This window comes from Cylas formicarius, unplaced genomic scaffold, assembly GCF_029955315.1.
Source record: "Cylas formicarius isolate icCylForm1 unplaced genomic scaffold, icCylForm1.1 PGA_scaffold_7__23_contigs__length_41026272, whole genome shotgun sequence".
Lineage (NCBI taxonomy): Eukaryota > Metazoa > Arthropoda > Insecta > Coleoptera > Brentidae > Cylas > Cylas formicarius.
In genome coordinates, this window is record NW_026844352.1 from 5621178 (window position 1) to 5642537 (window position 21360).

General features: G+C 33.2%; 1 protein-coding gene across 2 annotated transcripts in view; it reads right to left on the bottom strand.

Moving 5' to 3' along the window:
* LOC132704736 (uncharacterized) overlaps positions 1-20237 on the bottom strand; it is a 70787-nt gene extending 50550 nt beyond the window's left edge. For both annotated transcript variants that reach the window (XM_060674944.1, XM_060674943.1), the window contains exon 1: positions 20068-20237. The gene's annotated coding sequence lies outside the window, so the exon portion shown is untranslated. The remainder of the gene's footprint in view (positions 1-20067) is intronic.
* Between the last annotated feature and the right edge of the window lie 1123 nt (positions 20238-21360).

Here is a 21360-nt window from a genome sequence, read left to right on the forward strand (position 1 = left end):
TGGGTTAAATGATTATCATTTCCAAAGAGTATTACTGAAGATTTATTAGATTTAAGCTTTAGGAGGTGATCTGTTGCAATGTTAAAAAAATTTGATAAATCAGTATTGATGACATCCGCTGCGGTAGCTATTTCTTGAGGAAAAAATGAGTAGTAAATTTGAGTGTCATCCGCATAAAAATGACAGTTGCTTTGGTGGAGGGCTCCAATTTTTTTTTTTTACAAAAACACTAAGTATCATTTCAATTCGAATAAAATATGTCACGTAATTTTTAAAGAAATATTATTATAAATAAATAGCTATTAGATAAACCAGCCAATGAAAGATTTTATTTTGTTACTTATTTAACATAGTTATTACAATTTAACATTTATATTGCATTTCGTAAATATAATAGTAAATATAATTCAAAAAAGAAAAGAAAAACATCAAACGTTAAAATAAATATTTAAAGTTAATGCGAAACGTGAAATCTCGAATGTTCATCTGACATTATTTCTTCAAAATTGGGTTCCAAATCACTTGTAGCAATCCTTAATACCGAGTGTAGATTTTCGTCAGTAATTTGTGATCGATATTTATTTTTCGTAGAAACCATTAAAGAAAAAGTTCTTTCACAAATATATGTCGAACCAAATAAAACAAGGTATTTTTGAACATAGTTCAAAAAATGTTTGAAATGTTCGTTATTCAAAGCGCCATAGAAAGCACTCAATTCGTTTGAGTGAAAATTTTCTTTTAGTAAATTATTTGATTGTAAGTCAATTAGTTCTAGTTGAATTTCAACAGGAGCTTCTTGCACGTCGAAATTGAAAGGTTGGCTAATTAATGATAAAGCTTTTTCAATCGCTTTGAAATCTTGAAATCTTCTTTGGAACTCAGAATGCAGGTCTTGTGTTATTGCACTATATTTAAAAAAATCTGTATTTTTCAATGATTCTCGCCGTGCTTGCAATGAGGGGAAATGATTTATTAATTTATTATTAAAGTTTTCAGCAAATAAATTGAGTTTTGTCATAAATGCTTTGACGTTTGAGTGCATATTGAAAGCGGATTGGTTTTTCCCTTGTAGATTTAGGATACTATTTCATCAAGCAAATATTGAAATCTGTCCAAAACTTTACCAATGCTAAGCCATCTCACTTCAGTGTAATAAGGAATTTCGTAGAAGTCACTTTCAATTACTTTCAAAAATTCAACAAACTGTCGATGATTTACGGCACGTCCTCGGATAAAATTCACAACTTTGGTCACAACAGTAACGACGTGATTCAATTTCAAAACTTTTCTGCATAGCACTTCTTGATGAATAATGCAGTGCAAAAATAATATATCGTGTTCTGGTTGTAACTCTTTTACTTTGTCGCGAATTCGTTTAAGTAAGCCTACATTTTTCCCTGTTAAACTAGGACAACCATCCGTAGTGACGCTTACTATTTTATTCCAAGTTAAACTTACTTTAACTAAACACTCTTCAACAGCGAGAAAGAAGTCTTCACCAGTAGTTGCATCTTTCATTGGATGCACACTAAGAAGTTCCTCGCTAATTTCACATTTCTTGTTAATGCCGCGAATAAATATTAATAATTGACTTGTATCAGTAATATCGCAGGACTCATCTAAAGCCAGAGAACAATAGGTAAAATCAGCAATTTTTGTTCTTAGCTGGTCAAGTAAGTTTCCTGAAATATTTTCAATCCGTCATACTATTGTTCTTCTCGAAAGGCTTACATTTTAAAAAATATGTTTCTTTTCAGGACAACATATCTCCGACACTTGTACCATGCATTGTTTAACAAATTCTGCTTCAGAAAACGACTTACAGAACTTAGCAATTTTGTGTGCGACAACATAACTTGCTCTTGTGGTAGATTTCTCTATATTACTTTGTTTGGTAAAAATATTTTGTTGCTTATTCAAGTTTTTTGCTAAGTTTTCTGCTACAGTTTGAAGTTCTTTTAAAGGAAGTGATGCATATGTTGGATGTTTTGTTGTAAAGTGCCTGTTTAAATTGTATTCTTTGAAAACAGCAATTGTTTCCTGACAAACTAAACAAATCGCTTTCTTATTAATGTTTGTAAAAAGATATTTTACCGTCCAAGCTTCATTGAAGTTTCTGCATTCAAAATCAACTATTCTTTTTTTAGATTGACTCATTTTACAAAGGTCTACAAATAAATAATTTAATTAATACAATAAAATAAAACCAATGTTTTAAAATTTTACTTAGAAAAAGTCCACTTTTTCAATTTTATATTTGCAAACTAATATTAGACTCGAACAAAAAAGAGTATGCGATCAGTGCTAAATCAAAATTAACAATACGCGTGGTGCGACCTGTCGTCCCTCGAAAAGTGAGAGGAGTGCAGCATAGGCCGTCCACGCATGCATTTCGAACCTAGTGCGATCTCGAACGAAAAAACCGCCCTGAGAGCGATCGTCGCGAGCGACCCGCATGAGACACACTAGTGTAGTCAGCCGACCGCCCATTTTATTACGCCTATTATATATACAGTACGCACACTAATAATGTTGATGTCAACAAAATCTCATAAAAGAGTTTAAAAAAATTTGCGTGCGGAATTTTTCAACGGGCCGGATAAAATCAGCAAAAGGGCCGGATCCGGCCCGCGGGCCGACTTTTGCCCACCCATGCAGTACAATGCCTTGTTGCACGCCAATTTTTACTTCTTTGATCTAACTAAGATTATTTCCAACCTTGACGCATTGCTCAAACTTGTGATTGTGCTTAATGTAAAAACAATAAATATACATCGTAACAGTAGTAACAATGATGTAATATTTGGAAAATTGAACTCAGGTGGGTGAAAATCCATTTTACACAGTAAGTAAAAAGTAAAAGTTCAGATTTTCACGGAATTATATATGTTTCGGTAAACACACGGTGTTGTCGAAACAATTGTCAAGTGTATATATACAATTTCGTGAAAATCTGAGCTTTTAGTTCTAATTTATTGTAATAATTGGTATACATTTCAATCACGAAAAGAAGTTTATGAAATTAAATCAAGGAATATATTAATATATCTATAATATAGTCTGAAGGACCCCCTACATGTCTTAATTTCACATCGATGAGGGTTTGAAGGGTACGTACATACGACAGCCCGGACATCACACTCCCTAACGGAGTGAGGTTGAGGTACGTTGGTCCTTCGCCGTCTCTCGTCTTGTTTCACCTGGCGAACTGTAATTCTCGCATTTCCAGAGTTCCTGGATGCCATCAACGCGACTCGTGTTGTAGCACAGCATTTTAGTTCGTGTCGCACTTTACACTGTCGTCACATCATTATTAAGTTGCTCTTTATAAAGTGATAACCAAAGCTAACCAGCAATTACGAAGTTTGTTCGAAAACGAAAGTTAACTGAAACTTAAAATCCAACTGACACTAAAACTAAGACTCCGTATCAATCTACAGGGTGAGAATTTCATAGAATATTAGAATATATGAATTTTAGTTGAATCAATTTTATCCTATGGCATATGCGTTTGGGGTGCGTGTTTTGATAATAATATTATTCAAAAACAAATTATATCCTTTTAAAGTATTGTTTACTTAAGGGAAAGTGCTAAGTATTAACAAAATCTATATTAAAACAGTCATCATGCTATCAAGTCTTGACAAAGTTCGTAGAGGAACAATTACCTATTCAGTACAAAATTGTAAAATTTACCACGGTGCAGAGAAACCTTTGGTTTGTAGCGTCTGAAATATACGGGGTGTGTTCTAATTGAATGGCAATAATTAAGGCAGCGATGTTTGGGTTTATTTTGGAAAGAAAACTTCATATGAACATATGTCCTGAGAAGTGGTGAAGTTTTCAAAAATAAAATATATTGCTTTTAATATCTGTAACGTCAATTTAGATATTTTAATGAATTATTTGGCACGCATATACTATGTATCAAGAGGCATTATTTAACCCATTTTGACCCAGTGACGCGTTAATGCACGACGTATTCTATGGTTTTCTTTTGTCACATCCAGGAAATATTTTTGCACATCCATTTGGAAATTTTATTATTATCACTACTAAAGGACATAAAACCATAGAAATCGCTAATTTATGTGTAAAGGAAAGATCTATATGACTTCAAAGGTTAACAAAAACGGTACATAAATTTGTATCACATCGTAGATTACATCGCAGAAAACATACATTGGAAATACTATATTGATTAAGCTTTATTTTTTTAAAATATTTAATGGTGCGTGAATGCACCACTGGTTTTATCTGTGAAACAAAACTTTGTTACTGCAACTCTAGGCAAGTCAGCGCAAGTAGAATAAACATCCAACAATTAGCGTGTTCTTTAGTATTAGTTACAGTTACAGTTCATAAAATTTCCGAGGAATTTGACACAAAAGGAATAGAGGGAGATCGTGATGGATGAGGACAATAACAATAACAACGAAAGTCGTTTGGATTTACGTATTCTTATGTATTATAGCATTCCATTCTTTGTAAATTTATGCGAAAAATAACGTGAAAACATAGTTACAGAACATTGACCTTGACTTGACTGACGAAGAAGATATGAACGATAACATAAATCTAGAAGAGTTTGGGGAACCAACTGATATAGTTGGAACTTTCGAGTTACATACACCGAATGATACAGCTGTCCTTCAACAGTCCTGTAATTCATCAACGACTGAACCTGAATGGGAGTCATCAGATGATGAAACCCTGGAATTCAAAAGAAGACGTATGCTTTCTGCAAACGACAGGCTTGCTTCTACTGTCAAATGGAAGAAAGGTCAGCTTGAGTACACTCACACATCTATATCCGATGAATTTAGATCATGTGAGGAACTAAAAAATAGGTTTTCTGAAAAAACTCCGCTTGAAATATTTTTTATGTTTTTTGATGACGAAGTGATTGATTTCATTTTAAAATTTTAGGTAAAATATGCTCCAGAAAATAACCGCCATGAATTCTCGTTGTTAAAAAATGAACTTTTAAATTTTGTAGGCATTTTATTGTTTTCGGGTTATCATTCATTGCCAGAGATTTAGCCTAACTAGAACGAACCAAACAGTACTGTACGATTACATACTATGATGGAGAGTATATTTTAAATGCATTTTCAAATTGAGAATGTCAAATTTATTACATCAAGAGACAATTAGCAGTACATTTCAAAATACTATATTGTTTCTCCTTCTAAACTTATATATCATCATTTTAAGGATTCAACGCCTTCCAAATAAAGAGATGATGCAATCTCCAAAAGTAGAATTTACAATTTTGAAATATAAATTTGAAAAATTTTGAAAAAGCCACACTGGCCCAGGGAGATCGCAAAGAAATAAGCGAATCGGATTGTTGTACCAGTACTTTTAGTCAAACTTTCACGTTGCTCGTAAACCTATGTTGCGCAATTTGATTTTACAACCTCAGGAAAGACCGACGAGAGCGTACGCATTAATTATTTTTTCTGCGGTTAGACGTGGGCGCCTTGTACATTCCTGATTAAGTGCACCGTGTGCCAAATAAAAAAAGTTTCCCACAAAAGTTTCTTGGACTCTCCTCCATATTTAAAATGTTATAATTTTGTTGATACAGGGTGTCCCAAAAGTGTCCCCCCTCACATTAACTTTGTTATTTTAAAGAAAACATCCTGTATATATATATATATATATATATATATATATATATATATATATATATATATATATATATATATATATATATATATATATATATATATATATATATATATATATATATATATATATATATATATATATATATATATATATATATATATATATATATATATATATATATATATATATATATATATATATATATATATATCAACATTTTTCAAATCCTTGCTTAAAATAAAGGTCACTTCCTTAAGAAACTCCTATTCGAATTTTGCATAGTTTAGGCAGAAATTAAGGTTATGTGTTTTTTTTTCTTACTTTGATTGTCCCATATAAAATTCTGTTGTGACGCTGCTGACACAGGTATTGCAACGAAAATTTAACCACAGACTAAGGAGGTGATGCACTCCTCAATCAGTTTGACAGATGCGCCTCAGCCTATACAGGGTGTCCCAAATAGCCGGTGCCGTTTTGGCGAATTTAATTAACAAAATCTCTAGATTCTCAACACCCTATATTTTTATTCAGATATCAATTCTAGGACAAAAAACAAAGTAATTTATCTTATATATAAATTTTACTAACTTTTTGAGATATTCGAGGTTTAAGATAATAACCATAGAAATTCTTGTTGAATTTGCTCACATTAGGTCACTTTGTTGGCAATATTAGGTATTTTTCAAATTGCAAAGATGCGATACTACTTCATTTAAAGATATAATACTCCAGATTTACGACTCTATGCTACACACTTTAACAGATTTAATAAAACTTCAGAATTCATATTTATAGAAACAAACAAAACACAAAAATACCTAATAACAAAAATAAATAATTAAAGTTTTTAGATTAAGCAAAAAACTATAACTTATTTAAAATAAAATATTTAAAATAAATACTAACAATAAACTTCTTAAATACAAATGTGAAAAACAACAAAAACAAACAGAATTGTCAAAGTTTGTTTATACCTTAATACGTTAAACGAAAAGATTGTGATGTCATAGCCAACTACATTTTTTAATATTTTGATATTTCTTTATTGTTTTAATGCCAGATGAAACGAGCATTTTAAGAGGAACATTTAGAATTAAACTTTATGGCCCGAATTAACGTTAATTAATTAATTAGTTAAACTTTTCTTAATAGATTTATTTATTCAAATTTGTTGCCTTGGTTAGTTAGCCTATAAACGTTAATCACTTATTTTTGTTATTTTGAATTTTGAATCAAGCTAGATAATTAACGATTAAATGTTTATTTAAATATAAATTCTGAAGTTTTATTAAATCTGTATTGTTAGCAATGGGTTTTATTCATATATCTGGAGTATCACAGCTTTAAAAGAAGTAGGATTATGTCTTTACGATATAAAAAATAGCTAATATTGGCAACTAAAATGGGCAGCTTTAAATTCAACAAGAATTTATACGGGTGTTATCTTAAACCTCGAATATCTCAAAATGTAAGAAAAATTTAAATATAAGACAAACTGCAAACTTATTTTTTTATCCTAGAATTGATATCTGAATAAAAACTTTGGGTGTTCCAGTTGAAAATCTTGGGATTTTGTTAATTGAATTGGCTAAAACGGCACCACCTATTTCGGACACCCTGTATAAAGTCAGGAGTATCTGTCAAACTGATTGAGTAGTGTATTATCTCCTTAGCTTGTGATTAAATTTTTGTTGCAATAGCTATAACAGTGGCGTCATAACATAATTTTATATGGAGCAATCAAAATATGAAAAAAAAACACATAACGTCAATTTCTGCCTAAACTATGCAAAATTCGAATAGAAATTTCTTAAGACAGTGAACTTTATTCTAACCCAGGATTAAAAAAAATGTCGATATGTACAGGGTGTTCCATTTAAAATAACAAAGTTGATGTCGGCGGGGACACTTTTGGGACACCCTGCATCAACAACATTATAATATTTTAAATCTTCAGGGGAGTATAAGAAACTTTTGTACGAAACGTTTTTTCGTATCTCCTATGGGTTTCCAGATCATATACCGGGACGTTTAATTTGGCACACGCTGTACCTATTTCTCTTTCCGCAATACGAGGTGTATTCAAAAAGTAAGGTGACTTTTGCAATCGGTCGACCTAGGTACATTCGTTCTTCGATGTTTTCTTTTTGTTATGTTGGTACACATGTCCCTCACAACAAAGAATTTGCATAATTTTTTTTGTAAGAAATGAAATACAGTGTTGCAAAACACTTGAAATACGCACAACGGTATATGATATGATAAGAGAAAAACTTCATATCGTTTTACAGGATCTAACCAGAGAAAACCCTGATTATATTGTCCGATGTATAGAAAATAATGGGAGGTTATATGGAAAATGTTGATTGATACTTTTATTGTTTGAATTATATAATTTTATTTTTTTGCGTTTTTCTTCGTCAGTATTCGAAATATATTAAGTGAAAAGTAGAACATTGTTAAAACAATTGCAAATATAGATAATACGGTTGCTATCAGGGCAAACTTGACCATTTTTAAGCAATCAAATGATAATTATTTTTAAACTGAAATATCTCAAAAATGGCTAAATGAATTGTCAATAAACTATATGTTTTTGAAATGAGGAAAAAAAGATCCACGATATAAACTAATAAAAAATGATTAGAAAATATTTTTTCCCACATTTGCATAAGATAATAGAGCAAAAATCTTCAAACTTTTGTATTAACACTTTTTCAAAATTAACCCTGTAGTTGGGTCTCAAAATATAATGAATATCCCGGTAAAGTCTGTTCACAGATATAAGAAAGTGACTAACTGATAGGAATTAAGGAAAGACCCGGACAAGCTGTAAGAATGAAATATGGCCGAACAGGTCCGTACTTTGCTTAGAAGGAAAGATACTAAACAATATTTATTAATTTATGTTCTAAGATTACAAATTATTTTCATTACCTACTTAAATTGCTTATTATTTATTATTTATTTGTTCTATATTATTTGCAATATGGAGATACGATTGTTCTGCTTTTTCTATATATTTAACAGAATTTTCTCAACATTGTGGAGGGACTTCCATAAGGTAGTTCTGCCACATTTAACATCGGTTTTATGTCGTATTATATCTTGATCACTTTCATCTATACTCGAGAAAATGTCAGCATCGCTTCTTTTTTTCCTAGCTGAAATAGGATTATTCACAATTTTCCATACAGTTGATGATGGAATTTTCGTCAATGTGGCCGTCTCTTCTAAAAATGCTTGCTTACTGGCACCACGTTCAATGAGAGTCAAATAAACATTGTTTATAACTTCCTTAGTCTCAATGGAAGTGTTTTCTACATTTAGGCGGGAGCATCTCCTGAGATACACTAGACTCGCACATATTTTGCATAATTCGCACACGATTCAACACACGCTTTATTACACAAGAAATAAGAATGATTACTAATAAACTTAAACTAAGTAGTCTAGCAAACCAAAGAATATTAAACACAGGTAGGTATAAAATTATTTTCTATTACGGACCACAATTTTACCTGAATTTAAATTCCGAAACTTTAGGTAAAAATTTTGTTGCATTGTATATGGATAATCCCATTCAAAGGCAATTGGTCACTTTCTTATATCTATGAACGGACCATACTGATATTTTACTAATATGCAAGTCCAAATTTATTCTTCTTCAACTGAAATGGGTACTAATGTGAAACGCCCCTTATACATATTGCTTTTTATACTCCATGTGGATTTTTCAATGAATAAGACGTAATTTTGAACGGTCCCTTCTTTCACATTTGCCACGGAATTCAAATTTTAAATAAAAAATAAAAGTGTATTTCCGAACATCCGGAGAGAATCTCTGTCCTAACCACCTAGCGTTACTTTTCTAACCAGTTCCACTGGCGAGGAAAGGTTTTTGCTGAAACGTCAGGAAGAGCGGGTTACGGCAATTAACTAATATGGCGCGTTACGTTCCTCGAAAAATTTCCCAGCGCCTCGAGGGATCACAACGACGGTACCGAAACACATTCACTACTAAGAAGTGTGCTCTTTTACACCCGTTTCGTATTCTTTTTAGTGGGGAAAACGTGCGAAGATAAAGAGCGGAAGACGAGTCCATTCAACGAAGCGCAAAGAGACACGGTCGGCTGCGGAACGTATCATAATGAGCGTACGGAAAAACGAAGAAGTTACATTGTTCAAATAGTGGCTAACGATTTTATAGCATTAATAATAATAATAATAATAATAATAATAATAATAATAATGTTTATTTCCATTGACTTTTAACAAAAGTATCGGATAATGTCAAAAAGTAAAGGAAAAACGTTACTAAACACACTTTAAAAACAGAGACGTACAAACACACAAAGTACGAGGGCAGCACCAAAATTTCCCGGTCTGAATATGAAAGAAACAAAGTAGAGTAACAATTTTTTATTATTTTTCCATATAATCAAATAATAGTCGCTGAGGGCCATATCTGGACTATAGGGAGAATGATCTATCTGTTGGAACCCACACTCTAAAATGGCAGCTTGTTCAACACCAGCAGGATGGACAGGTGCATTATCGTGCAAAAGACGCACGCCTCTGGTCAGTTTTCCTCGACGTTTTGCACGTATGCAGTCTCGCAATTTATGTAATAATGTTTCGTAATATTTACCATTGACAGTTTCTTTAAAATCGATCAAAAGAATTCCTTCATAATCCCAAAAGATCTTGGCCATCACCTTTTTTGTTGACTGGCAGACTCTGAATTTTCTTGGAGGTGTTTCACCCTTACGAAGCCACTCCATTCAATAGAGGATCATAATAGAGAACCATAGTTTCATCTCCCGTCACAATAGTTTCTATCACAGGCTTCGGTTCCGACCCACAGAGTTCCAAAAAAGACCGCGCACACGCGACGCGGCGTTGTTTTCGAATAGCCGAAAGGTTTTTAGGAACCCATTTTGCACTAACCTTATGCATACCGAAATTATCATGCAGGATTCGACAAACACTTGTATCACAAAGCTTAGTAATTTCTGAGATTTCCTTAATCTTTAAATGTCGATCACTCAATACCACCTCTTCCACAATCTCAACAATATCTTCCTTTATGACCTCCACTGGTCTACCAGTTCTTGAATCATCTTTTCCTGCCCCATTCGAAAACGTTTTGCTAATTCTTTCACTACAGAATACGAAGGAGAACTTTGGCGGTACACACCATCCAGCCTTTCTTTAGTAATTTTAGATGCTAACCCTTCTTTTGTCAAAAACTTTATGACTGCTCTATACTCAATTTGCGTTATTTGCGAAATTTTTTCGGACACGTCTTGTTTAAAATGCTGTCAATAAAAAACTATTTGACGCAAGGCTTCTATTTTTTTTTCGCAGCCTACTAAGACATATATTTAAAAGAAGACACAGTTTTATCGTGATACTCGAGCTGTATCTATGTCAGGCCGTATATACCTCGTATATCAGACTGAGAGATCAGCATTACTACAATCAAAGTATTCATCGATAGAATAAAAAACATTCTTATTCAAAATGAGCTTTATGTTTTGCTTAAATAAATGGACAGGCAATATCTGTCTGACGGACAAAGGCAGCTTATTATATAGTTTTATTGGTAAAATCATAGGGCTGTTAGCTACTTTGGCTAACTTATGACTTGGCACCTGCAAAAGATTAGCTCTAAAATGCAATGATCATGCAATGATTAGATAGATTACTTTTTATGTAAGTTATGCTATTTAATATAAAGAGAGAGGAAAACGTTAAAATATTTCATTTTTGGAACAGGGTTCTATAAGAGTGACCACGAGACTTCCCCCACATTGTTCGAACAATTCGTTTTTACTGGACCAAAACTTCACTAGCTCTGAAAGAGTTTCCCCAGCATATAATGGCGTAAGATAAGCAAGATTGTAAGTATGCAAAGTCATTTTGTTTAATACGTAGTCAATTTGACCTGTCCAGGACAAATTACTGTCTATGAACAAACCCAAATACTTGACAACGTTAGTTTGATTAATCGATTTATCCTGCATTCTAACCAATAAGCTTTTGTTCAAATCCCTAAGCAAAAACAACATCATCTCAGTCTTTGTCCCGTTCAAAGAAATACCGCTACACTCACAATATCGATTCATACCACTTACTGCCCTAGCGGCCAAGAACGTGAGATCTTCCAAAATCCTAGATGGCACTGCCACAGCAGTATCATCTGCATATAAAGAAACATAATGGGAAAGAATGGAAAAGAATCAGATATATCATCAATAAATATTATAAATAATAAACGTCCCAGTATGCTTCCCTGTGGGACACCGCTGGTGAGTTCTTTAAATGAGGATCTAATCATAAAAATATCACTTCTAAGCACAACTCTTTGGTCACGACCCTTCAAAAACGACTCAATCCAGGCGTAACCATTGAAAGCCCGATTAGACGCGATGCAATTTCTGCAGGTATTTTTGCAACATTTTTTCCCGAACTTGTGGGCGTAGATGAGATGCAAGCAAATGGTCGGATGTGCAAATTGTCGAAAATCCCGAACAGCCTTCGGGTTCGATCGGCGGGGTGGTTTGTAACAGCCGATCCGCCAACCGCTGAGACGTGACGTATACGTGATCCAGTGACCAGAATGTTTAGGTTAGAACCAGCGAATTTTATCGGGATATCAAGTTTGAAACTTATTTAAAGTGATTTGTCTTACTAAGTTAACATTTTATTACTTTTTTTAAACAGCAATTCAGTTAATTGTGGGTAGTAAATTCACAGGGTAATGCAGAACAGGATCAGAACCCCTTAACAAATGGTTTTTCTCGACGACTTTATGTAGAAGGTGTAACGGAACGATGTAAAATTGATTTAATATTTTACAGTAGCTCACAAAAAAGGCATTTTGCATGTTTAGTGCAAAAACGTCGTATTTTATAACATTATTCAACCCTTTATAGGTTTAAAGGTTAGTAAATATATGTGTATTCGAGTTATTGCAAAAAGATATCTCAGAAGCACGGAAACAGAATATCAAGCATTCGGAAAAGTTGAAGAGAATGGTGTACATAAGACAGGAGTTGCAACCATGTGTAAGAAAGAACACCGAAAAAATATATCCAGTAGACTTATGACAAGGTAAAGAAGTTATTAATATTAAAAATATTTGTAGAAATGTGTAGTACATAACACTGTACCACTGAAACTATATAAGTATTAATAAATTTCAATTATGCTAATGTAATTTTAGAAATGCCTTACTTCCTTCAACTCAGTATGTACCTCTATGCAGAGGTGGAGGCAATCAAATGTACTTATAGAACTGAAAGACTTGACTAAAGTTCTGGGAGCAAGCGAGTGACCTATATATTAATCAATTTGTTGGACTTACCCTTCATCAAATTTGAGCATAAATTTTGTTTTTTCTTTTCTGGGATTAGCAAGTAGTAGTACCTTTGTATAAGTTAATAGGAATATATAACCTTTCTCGGTAATTTTTTAAGTCCTAAATAAATATATTTGACGTCTATTAAAAAAATTACTGGTAACTCCTAATAAATACAATACGTGAGTCCAGAAGCCAGGTCCACGATGCTGTAGATTTTAAAGTATTTTTGTATCACCATGTAACTATGCCCTTATTTGTAAAGTAGGCTAGGGGTAAGGGCCCATAAATGTGTGTTACCCCAAGGCTCACTCGTAACCGGCTAGGACAAATTGCACAGTGAATTCAGTCAGCTTATAATCAGTTTTATTCCCATCATCAGGTGTAAACTCTAACTATTTTGCTAAAAAATGAATTTTGTTGTGGACGTTTATAAGACTACGATAAAATTGATTTGATTGAGGTCAACTTTTACGTTAGCCGGTGGCTGTAATAAATAGAGGGCGATAATGACAACAAAATATTCAGAAGATACTCACGGGTTAATAAAAAATATTCTTATGAATACGGATTGCGGCACCTTTCGAGAAAATTAACCTATATTTTTTTGGAAACAATAATTGATCCTATGCATAGAGTAAGATCGCATCACGTGGACCCCCCATTTACCACTTGATCATAAAAATTTAATCTATATATATTTTTTATAAGTACTTATGATGGAAAATTGATCCCCCAAACGATTTTTTAAAATTTTGATTTTAACAACTCTTTTTTTTATAACGAAAATTTTAAGCACTTTTAATTAAAAAATGGATTAAAAATCAACCGTAAAAGATAAATTTATGAAATTTTCAGCATCCATGGTCGAATGTCTATTCTTTAAGAATGTATTAACGACTTAAAATTATTTGTTTATTTTCGTATTATTAACTAACTTTTAAGTTAACAAATGAAAATTTAACTGATTTCTTGGTAAAAAAAATCATTTTTTTTTTCAGTCACATGCTTTATCCATTTAAGTTTAAGATTCCGGAACAAAATTTCACTGCTCGTCATTAGTTCAAACAAAATGTATTTATTTATGACAGCGCGCCGGGCGCCGAGCGCTGTGGAAGCGCCGCGCTGCCGAGCGCCTCGAACTGCATTGAAGGTTTTATCAGTGATAATTTAAAATCACTTGACGTGATCTTACTCATAGGAATTCAGGTGTCCTTCCTATGCGGTTTAGCAGCTGATGTACGTCCTGTATCTTTAAAACAAGCACCCTTTTCCTAATTTGTATTCGGATTACACTTATCTAGTATCGACTGTCAAGTTACAAAGTCTGCCAATTTGACCGTCTGCTACATCGAGATCCCTTGCGAGGCGAGATTCACCGAGACTTTCCGAAAGGGGCCGAACGCCCATCGGGATTTTCGACCATTTGTGGTACAGGGTGTTCTCTAATCGAATGTCAATAATTAAAAACACAATTGAAATTTGGCACACATTTATCAAACAGCAGAACTTTTTAAAATGCACCAGTGGAAACCTTCGGAATTTTACCTGTCTATATGGACAGACCCTGTACTTATAGCAGTGGCTTCTCGTGGGTAAAACTTTAAGGTGCAAAAAACTTAACCAAAACCGGAAAATTATTAATTTCTTCAATTACACAGGTCTACAGTAATGTTGATGTTTGAAAGCTGTTTGCTTATTTGTATATTTTTTAGGGTCCTTTCTCCAAAAATACATACCTATGACCTGTTTGTTTGTTCCATGTTTTTGAATGAATTGCTGTAAAAATTGGCGACGAAGACAAGTCCTGGGCTCATACTATTTGTTCTGCTTACGTTGAAGCATCAAGAAACTATCAAAAAGGTAGGAAGAAATGGTTAAGTTTTGATGTTCCTATGGTATGGCGCGTACCTAGGAATGGCAGTGATGATTATTATTTATGTTCGTGTAATGTCCAAGGAGTCAAAAGAAAAAATAAGGAACAAACTATCTATCCCAATCTTGCCTCTGCTATTCGATCAGTTCCTCATTATAATGAACTAGAAAATGTCATATCGTCAGAATCAGATCAATCAAGTTCCGACCCAGATGACTCAGAGATTTCAGAGAGCCCGAAATGTTTAAAAAATCCGAATTGTTAGCCTCCAGACATCGTGACAAGCATTTACTGGCACCTGGGTCACATCAAGCTTTTAACGGGATCGTGAAAAAGAGTTATGTCAAAATTTTACTAGTGTATTGCAACAATATTCCTTACTTAGTTTCAAAATTACTATATGTATAAATGTATTAAGACGTATGCTTAGTTTTACTGCTTCCTCTTCATATCAAACTTGACTTGATGAAGCACTTTATTACAGCTCTAGATAAAACAGCATTTTAAATATTTGTGCTAGAAATTTCCACCCATATCTGATGGGAAGATAAAAGAATGACCAATGTCGATGTCAATATGTTACAACACTTTCATCGTCTAGGTTGTAATATGAGTTTGAAAGTGCATTTGCCGACAACGCAGCTTCCTGGCGAAAAGACGAAGATTTCACTCAAAAAAGTCTGAGTAATTTTTTTTCACTTTTTTTAAACTAGGATTCCCCTTTTCTACGGAATAAAAAAAATAAATTAATTTAGAATTTTTTTCTTTTAATATTTGAAAAAAAAACCTTGTAATATATTTTCCATCTGGCCATCTGTGTATATATTTTCGTCAAACCATTAAATATTAACTATAATACAATTTCCTAATTTTAGTTTTCATGTGTAACAAAATACATTTTTACAGAGACCTGTTTTTTCGAAAAAAAAAGGAAAATTTCATTTTTCTCAAGAATTACTGAAAATTCCGTACGCAACTTAATGACAAAAAATACCGAAAATCAAGGGGATAATTAGAACTTTTTTAAAATACTAAGCGTCGTACTTATTGAGATAAGGTACAGGAGCGTCTTTAATGGACCACCCTGTACATTCACGAAAATGTTCAACGACGGCCTTAGGTATGTTTTTCAAAACCGTATAACTGTATTTCTTTTTCTGCGTTTCTTATCACTGATTATTTTCCCAACAGCAATTTTATGGATATATTTTTTTGTTTTGAAAAATTTTTATTTCCGGCATTTTTTCCATTATATGCAGGGTTTTTCAATTATAGACAAAAATCTAAAAGACCCTGAAAATTTTTCTTTTCGCTATTAAATCACAAGTGAAAAGTATGGCTAATTGGTATAAACAGTGTTATAGGCCACATCGAGAGCTACAATTTTTGTGTTGAATTAAATACAGGGTGTGTCGTTTCCGTTTATGTGTGTAAATTATTGGCGATAAATGAAAAACCGTTGAAGATGGGGTAATTTTATTTGAACAGTATTGTAAACTATGTCGAGAGAGAGTTTTAGGTTTCGTCAAATATACAGGGCGAGCGACGACATTATTTGTACAAATTTTAATATTTAACAAAGTTTGCCGTAACTTTGAGGTCCGGCGAGACTTGAAAGACACTTTATACGGGGTGCATGCACAATTAATTTATACCGATTTTGCGAAAGTTCCCTTGTGACGCGCTACGAACGTGCCCCGCCTAGTAACTATTTTTCGAAACCAATCTGGTTAGTAACTATGCTGAGTGGTGAAATATGAATAGCTGTAAGCCAGACTTGTGTAATTACACTTTTTTTCTAAAACATCTAATGCTCCATCGACCCTGTTTAAAACTCAATTAAAACACGAACTAGGGACATTTTGTTTTCAATAGAATCTAAAACGTGTGATTCAGATGAAAGAAATGTTATATCCGAACAACAAATTTTTTGTATAGTTTATTGCCGTAGCAGCATAGAAACGAAGGAATGTCTCTCTGAATACGAGCTTTGACAAGAAACTGCGCAACAAACGGGCAATTATGCCAAGCAAAGTCAATGTCTCCTACTAGGTTGAGGGGCTCTTGACCGTATAATCGATATCTACAGAGAACAACGCCGTCGATCTATGAGATCGTGAGGCCGAAGAATCCGCAAAATTAATATCAGCTCGCTAAATGGGTTGCCAGTTTCACAAACCTCGTTTTCCGAAGATAAGAAGTTTTTCGAAGTTGCAAAATCTAAGTCCGGTATTACTTTTCAAATCCTCAATGTTTCTATTATTTATTTTTAAAATATCAACACAGACCACTAAAGCAGGGTTCGTTTGCAAGAAGATCAAAGCCTCGCTTGATTTATTTAGACAAGCAAAAGCATAGACAAATATTATATTGGTAACTTTACTTTTGGAGAATAGAAACAGCATCGCCAGCGCCATCTACTGCCATGTAAGAAACTGATGGCGAACTTCAGAACCAAATTCCTTGTTCTTTTTCCTATTTTTAAATTCTGCAATAATTTGAATAATTTATGCGTAAATCTACAGGAAAATAAGATTCAGGCAATTTTTTTGTTGAGGACCTCGTTCCTGTCGAATTTAAAGGATAAGTCTACCGAAAAAAGGAAATTATTATATGATTAACAAAATAAAAATAACATTTTTTCGGTGTATTGTTAAAAAAATTAATAATAAAATATAATACTATTACTGTAGAATAACAATAATACCCAAGTCAAACCTGTATGACGCCTTAACATTTTTAAGGAAATTTCAGCAAACAAAGTTTTACAATTTTTGGCCATCAAATTAAGTAATTATCTTTTTTATATATTTTTTAATATTTATATGTTACTATAGAAGTTTTGAAGACAGTTTTTTATGCAAAGGCATATGCATACAATTAGAAAATGTTGTATTTTCTATTTAATATTTATGTAATAAATTGTTATACCATTTTATGGCTTTTTACAGAATGATCCATGTCCTGTATAGCTGGAGTGAAAAACTATTAAAATAATATAAAAGTTAGAAATGTGTATTTTGAATAGTTTAGGCTCAAACAACCCTCCATTAACAATCAAACAATATACTAAGCGATCATATAATTAAAATTTCTAACATGGGAAATCTTGTCAAACCCCTTTCAAGTGACGGTACAGAAACTTGGCCCAATAATGTTCCAGTTGAAAGTATTTCCCAAATCCCCCCTAACCATACGGGAATTATGGGCTGCACACCAACCACAAAATCTTTGTTGGCCTGTACAATCAATCATCTTAACAGCAGTAAAAAATAAAAACTCAGTTGGTCTGGATACTGATTTAACGTTTAAACAAACGTAAACGCAAAGTATTATTTTTTGGAGTTGCAGATTTTATCATTGATATGCAAAAGTAGAAAATTCATTTTTAAAGTTTATTTGCCAAAGTACACAGCCTCCACATTTTAAAATATTCTTTCTTCTCTTGCAGCGGGTTCTTTTATATCTTGGTCTCCCTTTATTAATATTATCAGTTTTGAATGAATGTTTCTATTGCGATATAAAGACGTCGCCCTTAATCTGCATTTCCATTTGCTCTTCCGTAGCAAAAAAGCATATCGCGATAGTAGCAGTTGAATAATAAGCTCTTTTGATAGAAACGACTTTTTCAAATTTCATTAAGTCCTTTTAGATAAAATCACATTTGCTTGCAAAATTCGAGCCGAGTCAAAACGAGATTAACAATTTTTGAGGATTTGTGATTCTGCTTAAGACAAATAAATAAAATACAGTGAAAATAAAAAAAATGTTATAGATAAAGTGCCCTCTAGTCACAGATTTCTGAAACGCGTATGTAAAATATCAGCTAATTCCATTGAAAATAAAGTCCAATGAGTTAAAATAAAATTAAAAGAAAGAATTTTGACAAGCTGCAACTTCTAAAATATTCTAAGTTTCTGAACTTTATTTCCGAACACCCTGTATATTCTAAGAAGGGTCCTACCTCTCTCGTTCACCATAAACGTCCCAAGCTTCCATCTACCGTAAATCATCTTGTGGAGGCATTGTTCTATACGCGTACCGCTATAATTAACGTGTATAATAAAAATCGCGATTGACTGTGACGGTATGAATGCAGCCTCAGAACGGAGGTTCCTGACGAAATAAATTGCCCGTGCAACAGGTTTAATGGTTTTTGAGACTGGCTGCGTTTAATGTTATCGAAACATAAACATCTAAATAAATGTTATTTGCCTTTCCGCAACCGGTATAGCCGTATACCCGGGACGTTTCGTTTCGATAGGTGCGACCGCTGTAATTGCTTAATCTTCTTCGGATACTCTTGTAAGCTGCTCGTATCGTATTCACAACAATGTTAAGTTCTGACCAATAAAAATGAAAATACTGCTCTACATACAACCCCATGCCGTGATGGAATCTTTACAGTCTTTTCGGATGATCCTTAAGGAATGTATCTATGTTTTTCCCCAATCACACGCTCAGTTCGCCATATTTTTTTCACGCAGTAAACAGAAAATATACAGGAATATTAGGCAACATTGTTCCCTATACACTTTGGATTTTAAATATCATCGGAAGAAAAAATCCAGTGGAGTAATGTCTGCAGATCGTGCAGGCGATTCTGCTGATCCCCATAAAAACCACAAAATTTAGAATCAGATACGGCCAATTAGTGAGCATACCCTGCTTATTGTTAGATAATGGTGGGCACTTTCTACACCTAATAAAATAATTTTTTCTATAAATTTTAGTCAATTTCCTCTTGTAACGGAACTTTCCCGATATTTTGCATATAACAATTTCATATTCACTTTCTCTAACAGTTTTAGAAATTGCTGGTCCTGGCTACTCACCTCACGTTAGAAATAACACCAATATTTATTTCGGAACAAAATGACACAGAAAGTATCACAAAATTATAGCCTCATGCTTGAAAAAAAGCAGTTGGAAACAATTATAAAAAGTTCCAGTAACCAGCGTATAGTTTTGGGACCCTTATGAACAAAACTAAAGTCTTTTAAAAATCAAAAGATTTTACTTTTTATAAAACGGCTGGATTCCTCCTAGCAGAAGTTTTATAAAAAGCATTACAGTAGTCTGTTTAAGTTTCTTTGAAAAATGAAAAAATTATCAAAAGATTTTTTCCGTTGAAACCATGCACCGCGAAAGCAGCGATGCAATTACCTTAAATAATTGTTTGACTTACCGGTGTGTGAGAGAAACCTATAATCCAGGATTGTTGCACAAAATCCACTCGCGGCAGGGAGAGTGCATAAAACTACTGATCTTTTCAATCAAAACTCAAATAAGGTGCCCCTCAATCGAGCACATGCCTAACCGTATTCAACAAAGACGCACCATACTGCCGTGAAACAGTTGAACATCGCACCTGGCGTTTAACAACAGGTCGCGAGGCCGACGACGCGGTCGGCAGCATTCGTAAATCCTTTCGGAAAGGCATTTCCGTGACCTCCGATTTGGCGGATGCGCTAGGCGGCGAGATAAACAGTCGATCAACAAACGAACCTTTCCATTTAAATTATTTGTTCTCTACAAGGTGTGCAAATAATATAATATTTCTATTTGAAAAAAAAAAGGTAAATACAAAAATTATAGATAAGGCTAATAGAAACGTCTTGAAATTATTTTCAAATGTACAGGGTGATGTATAAATGTGTGGAAAATCAATATTACATTTTTTTGAAGGGAATATCCTCTATATTAATGCATTAGTAGATACTCCCTTCTATACTCAAGCAAACGATGAAGGGTTTTTATGGTCCACCTTTAGTGTTTTCGGATTTATGGTCATATTTTCGTCAAAACTACTTTGTATTTAACACTTTATATTCTTAACGCCATTTGCATTGAAGCTGGTTCGAATCATTTATAGTGGGTTACTCCTATTAATGTTCTTTCAAATTTATAAGCATTCCCTCCCTATACCTTATAATTTAGTATTTTTTGAGGTACACACATTTGCAAACCACTCAGTATAGAAGATAATAACAACCCTATAATAAGGTGGTTGACTATAAAAGGCAGTACCTACTAATGCAATAAATCGTCGGGAAATATTTTTTCATTTTTTGAAAATGTACAGAGTGAGCCGGCAATTTGCGAAAAACTTTTTTATTTAACGTTTTCACATATTGTACAGGGTGTTCGAGATATTTTGGCTATATTAAATTATGTATTAGTTATTTTAAATTTTGTTAACAAACTCAAGTCAAAATTCCTCTGTAGTCAGAATGGTCAGGGTTTATATCAAGCACCGTAGTGATATAGATGTATTAAACTTTAGTCAAATTTGTTTTAAAATGCAAATGACATTAATTTGCCAATGTTTTTTTTCCTTTTTCGTTGTATTTGTATTGCAGCCAATAGCGAATACTCTTTATGGATTTCGATTAATTATTTAAATAAATTCCTGTTACCTGCAAATTTCGCAGCAGTAAAGATGACAGCAGATCTAGGCGGTAACGGTGGCACAACAAAC